Source organism: Chiloscyllium punctatum, chromosome 41 (genome assembly GCF_047496795.1).
Source record: "Chiloscyllium punctatum isolate Juve2018m chromosome 41, sChiPun1.3, whole genome shotgun sequence".
Taxonomy (NCBI): domain Eukaryota; kingdom Metazoa; phylum Chordata; class Chondrichthyes; order Orectolobiformes; family Hemiscylliidae; genus Chiloscyllium; species Chiloscyllium punctatum.
The window spans coordinates 59,960,121-59,966,810 of NC_092779.1; the positions used below are offsets into that span (position 1 = coordinate 59,960,121).

General features: G+C 42.8%; 1 non-coding gene across 1 annotated transcript; it reads left to right on the forward strand.

Moving 5' to 3' along the window:
• Positions 1–671: 671 nt before the first annotated feature.
• trnas-gcu (transfer RNA serine (anticodon GCU)) lies at positions 672–753 on the forward strand. Its single transcript has one exon. It is a non-coding gene; the product is annotated as a tRNA-Ser (tRNA).
• Positions 754–6,690: the final 5,937 nt, after the last annotated feature.

Below are 6,690 nucleotides of genomic sequence, written 5' to 3' on the forward strand. Positions count from 1 at the left end.
TGACTTGGTGTCACACGGCCCAGGAAAATGATACACATCAAGGTTTTTGCATTGTTGATTTCAGTTGTCAGTTTAGCCATATTTTGGATTTTGAAAATGTCTGTTCTGTACACAAGTGCGTGTCAAAAACATCTGAGCGGAAATTGGGTCTTCCGAATAATGACATTGAGCAATATGCACTCTCCTCCAGTCTGGAAAACAATTCCTGACAGGCAGTTTAATAGACAATAGACAGCAGGTGCAGGAGTAGGCCATTCTGCCCTTCGAGCCAGCACCACCATTCATTATGATCATGGCTGAACATCCTCAATCTGTATCCTGTTCCTGCCTTATCCCCATAACCCTTGATTCCACTATCCTTAAGAGCTCTGTCCAACTCTTTATTGAAAGAACACCTCTTGCTGTCCCGGGTTCTTCATTCCATTGACTTCAAATCTTCACAGAATTCAATAGACCTTGTTACATATTCATTTCCTCATTTTTGTTCAGATCACTGTGTGCATAGTGTGGCAGTGGGAGTGCACTTGCCCCACAACCCAGGGGTCAGACCATCATCTTGGAACCGTACTGTGTTATTTCTCATTTCACCAACACCAGGGAGAAATGTCTGCTGCTCTGCATAATTTATGCATTTCAATTATTGATAAGGTCATAGCCTACACTATGTCTGTGACGAGGTGGCCGAGAGGTTAAGGCGATGGACTGCTAATCCATTGTGCTTTGCACGCGTGGGTTCGAATCCCATTCTCGTCGCTGTCATCAACGGCTTTCAATGGTGCTGTTTTCAGATGATTGAAACTGGAACTCCAATTGTCAGTTTACATGCATTGACGCGATGACAAAATCTCAAAGGATAGTTTGCGCCTTTTAACTAAACTGCGTTGAAATGGAGGTTTCTTTGGGATAATGAAAAGAAACGCGATTTTCTTTTTCAAGTCAGTGCTGAGAACGATTTTTCGTATGAAAGACATCCAGGAAAATCAAATACCGAGAGCTGCGAAGTGCATGTTTATGCAAAGGGATTCTTAATGAACGTTTTGTCAGATGAAATATGAAGGACGTTGAGGAGAAGTAATTCATCCTGGTGAGAAGAGCACAGCGAGACAGCACAAAATAATGGAGATATTTCAAAAGGGGCAGGGTGTGGGTGTAGTAGCACTGAGAAATGGCTGTATATGCACAGTGGAGAATTGCCAATGTGGGTGCCGTGCATGGGCACGGAAAGACTTACACATTGGTCTCGCCCTCGCCCCTTGCTCTCGCCATTGATGAATGCTGGAAATATTGCACAGATAAACACAAGATGTGGGAAACAAGCTCCCTGTCGTTATGCACACACTGGATGCATCACATTGAACCATGAACAACTGGAGAAATCAGCATGTTACCTGTAGGGAGTGAAACTAAACTGTGGATCAATAACCGCAGATTCATGCAACATAAACATGAAAAATGATTTAAAATGTAGGGTGTAGGTTTGCTTGCTGAGCTGTAGCTTTGATATTCAGACGTTTCATTACTTGGCTAGGTAACATCAAGATCAGTGGCGACCTCCAAGTGAAGTGAAGCTGTCGTCTCCTGCTTTCTATTTATATCTTTCTCCTCGATGGGGTTCCTGGGGTTTGTGGTGATGTCATTTCCTGTTCGTCTTCTGAGGGGTTGACAGATGGCATGTAGATCTATGTATTTATTTATGGCATTGTGGTTGGAGTGCCAGGCCTCTAGGAATTCTATGGGGTGTCTTTGCTTAGCCTGTCCCAGGATAGATGTGTTGTCCCAGTCGAAATGCTGGTATTTTTAATCCGTGTGTAGGGCTACGAGGGAGAGAAAGCCGTGTCTTTTTGTGGCTAGCTGGTGTTCGTATATCCTGGTGGCTAACTTTCTTCCTGTTGTCTGACGTAGTGTTTGTGGCAGTCCTTGCATGGAATTTTGTAGATGACGTTGTTTTTGTCCATGGGTTGGACTGGGTCTTTTAAGTTTGTTAGTTTTTGTTTGAGAGTCTTGGTCGGTTTGTGTGCTACTGAGATTCCGAGGGGTCTTCGTAGTCTAGCTGTCATTTCTGAAACTTCTTTGATGTATGGTAAGGTGGTTAGGGTTTCTGGCTGTGTTTGGTCTGCTTGTCGTGGTTTGTTCTTGAGGAATCTGCGCACTGTATTTTTTGAGTATCTGTTCTTCTCGAATACGTTGTATAGGTGGTTCGCCTGTGTCTTCAGAAGTTCGTCTGTGCTGCAGTGTGTGGTGGCTCGTTGGAATAGTGTTCTTATACAGCTTCGTTTGTGTGTGCTGGGATGGTTGCTGGTGTAGTTAAGTATTTGCTCAGTGTTTGTCGGTTTTCTGTATACGCAGGTTTGTAGTTCTCCATTGTCCTTTCTTTCTACTGTGACGTTCAGGAATGCGAGTTTGTTGTCGGTTTCTTCATCCTTGGTGAACTTTATACCTGTGAGGGTGTTGTTGATGATGTTAAATGTCTTTACTATCTTGTTTCGTTTTGTGATGACAAAGGTGTCATCTATGTAGCGGACCCAGATTTTGGTTTGTTTGTTGGTAGGTCTGTTTGTTCTCGTCTTTGCATTACCACTTCTGCTATGAATCCTGATAGTGGAGATTCCATGGGTGTGCCGTTGGTTTGTTTGTAGACTATGTTGTTGAAGGTGAAGTGGGTGGTGAGGCACAATCCACTAACTTCATGATGTTTTCGTTGGTAATGTGATTGATGGTTGTTGGTGCGTCTGTGATGGTCTCTTCTAAAAGTGTGGTAAGTGTTTCCTTTGCCAGGTCGATGTTGATGAAGGTGAACAGTGCTGTTATGTCGAATGAGATCATTGCTTCCTCTCCCTCCACTTTGGTGTTTTTGATGATTTTTAGGAATTCCTAGGTGGAGTGGATGGAGTGCTGTGACTTTTCTGTGAGGTATTTCAGACTTGCGTGTAGTTCTTTGTCCAGTCTGTATGTTGGTGTTCCAAGTAATGAGACTATGGGTCTGAGCGGGGCTCCTAGTTTATGGATTTTTGGTAGTCCGGTTCGACTTGGGCAACACATTGATCCTGGGACAGTCTAAGCAAAGACATGCCAGAGAATTCCAAAAAGGCATGGCACTCCAAACACAATGCCATAAACAAACACATAGATCTAAATGCCATCTATCAACCCCGCAGAAAACAAACCGGAAATGACATCACCACAAACCCGAGGAACCCCATCCAGGAGAAAGATATATTGAAAGCACTAGACAACAGCTTCGATTCACTTGGAGGTCGCCACTGATGATGTTACCTAGCTACGTAATGAAACGTCTGGATATCAAACCTACAGCTCAGCGAGCAAACCTACACGCTAAACCTCAACCTGAGCTACAAACCTTCACAAACCTTGCGATTTAAAGTGTCTTTATACGGATATCATTAATCGACTTTTCGTTATAATAGCCGTCTGGTTGAAAGAAAAAGACACCACATTTGAAGATGGATGACAACGTTTCCAATTTTGTTTTGAAATTGAGATCTATTTGATCATTTTACACAGTGAACAAGTTCATTTTAAATAATGCAAACCACATTCTCTCACCTGGAATAAAAGTGTGATTTCAATATAAACATTGTCCTTGCGTAGTCGCAGTTACTCAACATGAAAAATAGGATGTAATTTTTATTAAGCATACATCAATTAGCACCATTATCTTACTTCGGATTGACTGCAGTATGCACATGCTAAATAAGGTTTAAGGAAGAATGACTTTTGGAAATAATGATTCGGTGGTGACTAAAAATAATATTAGGTTCTCATGATGTGGATATTCCACCAATGGCTCCAGTGGTAGAAATGTTCAGTGGGCAGTATTTCTATGATGGTATAGAAGTATGTGAGGTGCCAGGGATGGGAGTTCCCACTTCATCTGGAGCAGCGTCTTTTGATGTGGACCAGGGAGCATTGTGACATCAGTCTGGGAGTTCCAACCACACATGGAGCAGCTTCTATTGACATGGAGCAGTAGGGAGCATTGGGAGATCCGAATGCAAGATCTAACCTCATTTGGAGCAGCTTCAGTTGGCATGGAGCAGGAAGCTTTGCGAGATCCATCTGGGAGCTCCACTCTCACCTGGATCAGCTTTTAATGACATGTAGCAGCAGGGAGCATTGGGACATCAGAGTGATAGATCCAACCTCAACTGGACTGCTTATATTGATATGGAGGAGGGAACATTGGGATATCAGACTGGGAGCTCCAACCTGACAAGGATCAGCGTTTAATGACATGTAGCCGCTGGGAGCATTCGGACATCAGAGTGGTAGTTCTAACCTGAACTGCACCACTTCTACTGACATGGAGCAGGGAGCATTGGATCATCAGACTGGGAGCTCCAACTTCAAGTAGAGCCGCTTCTATTGACATGGAGCAGCAAGGAGCATTGGAACGTCAGGTTGGGAGCTCCAACATCACCTGGAACAGCTTTTATTTACATGGAAGAGGAGGGAGGATTGGGACATTAGGCTTTGGGAAAAGATATTCAACTATTTTAATCTAAAGTAAAATATGTTTCAACACCTCAGATGTTAATTGATTTATGAAGAATCTTTCCCGGAAAAATAATTAATTCTTTAGATAGTAAAGACAAGTCCTGAAAATATTCAACTCAGGAAAACGCATTGGTACAGAGAGAAATGGGAGTGTTGTTTCATGTCTTTGTCTTTTCTTTTCTGGCCGACTCTGGACTTGATTACATCACCGGAAGGACGTTTTCACTCATTTCCTGCAAGTACGGACAGGTCATTAACTTAATCTTAAACTGAAAATTAACGGGAATATGCGATGTTATGATTAGGCTGGAGTTTACCTCAAATTATGATGAAAACGCAGCAAAGTCAGTTGCAATTTCCAAGATCAGCAGTGACCTCATTGATCAGATTGTGAATGGTCGTTTTTTTTTAGGATAATTTGAAGTGAATGAATGATGGTGATTATCTTGGTTCTTTGTTCACCTTGTGACTGTTACTGATATTGCTCATGTCCTTGTTAACACCACAGCTCTGCCGCGTGTAAAATCTCAGCTGTGCATCTGGCCAGTGGTATAACCATTCGTATAGCTGGCGACGGATCAGGCGGTTGTAAGTTCAAATTTTACTTTGCGCAAGCGCATTGTGGAGATTCATCACACATCCAACCTACTCATTTTTGTTATGCTGAGGTGGGTAATATTTGAAATTTTCATCTCCACGAACGAAAATTCTTTCACTGTCTTCGACCAGTTAAAAATTACCAAGAGCTGTCAGAGTAAAAATCACACAGCACCAGATTGTATTGAACAGACGTATTTGGAAGCACCAGTGTTCCATGCACTGTTTCTTCATCAGGTGTTTGTCAACTGTTGGAATCTAAAATGGCTTTGTGTGATTATTAAATGTATCCACCCAAGTCGAACACCAATACCTCCAAGTCATGGGTACCGTCGACACCACGAACGGTCGGTTAAAGTCCAGATGATCTTCCAAAAGATCGCGCATATTGACACACACACCAAGTTTCTGCAGAAAAACACCCACCTGATGAAGGAGCGGCTCTCCTAAAGCTAGTGCTTCCAAATAAACGTGCAGGACCATGCCCTGATATTGTGTAATTTTTAACTTTGTCTACTCAACTCAAACACTGACACTTCCATATCATAGAGAACATCAGTCATGTCCCACGTTGTCAGAGAAGGCAATCCTGGAATAGCCCAATACATTGCTCATAGGCACGTTTCGTTTTCAGAAACCAGGCCACTCAGTTAAAGCGCAGAATACTAACCACTAGACCAACAGGGATGAGGGCAGAAGCAGTTGCACCGTTTCTTCATAACACAGTTTTTGGAATTATGTCACTGCAGATATGTTTCCCCTCAAAAATGAGTGAATTACCGTGTGTTTAGAGCACGGAAATGGGTCCCTTCATCTCATTTCCCAGTACTTGGTCTGTAAAACTGTAAGCTCTGACGTTTCACCTGAATGCTAATTTCTCTGGAACGTTTTAATCTCGTAAAACATAATAAATGGGATTAAAGTTTGAGATGGGAACTGAACCCCATTTTTACCCATAGACTGAAGCACGCAGACACATTTCCCCAAGTGTGACACAGGCCTCAGGAGAAAACAAGGAGAAAGTAAGATTTCACCGACTGGTCTGATGTTGTCCCATTTCAGAGTTCAACACCAATGTCTGGTTACAGCAAAGAAAGGAAGCATTCAGCCCCTCCCGTCCCAGTGTTCCTTGCCCATTGTTTCCCCATTACTCTGTAGTTTATACTAACTCACCTCGTTCTTGCTGCCAAACTTGATCACTGTTCACGCCCGCTATTTCCTGTCCAGCCGAACGGTTTGCCTCAAGTTCTTGGAATAAAAAACAGGAATGGCCTATTTCAAGCACTTTTCTAGTTTTCACGGACATTGATATCACCACTGAGCAAGCACATTGCCAGCTCAGGGAGAAGGTCTCATCCTTTAGAAACTGAAATGCAAAGATGATTGGATATCCTCAGTATTGTAAACCAACCAACAAGACCGGAATAGGGCCGAGGGGATCACGCACAGAAGGATGGGAGAATAGAATGGCGAATCTCATGCTGTCCAGGGTGATGTTCACAGAAGTCTTCCCTGGTAGAAAAGTGATGAGGATTCAGTGATTTCACTGTCATGGCTTGTTAAAGGTTAACGTTTACA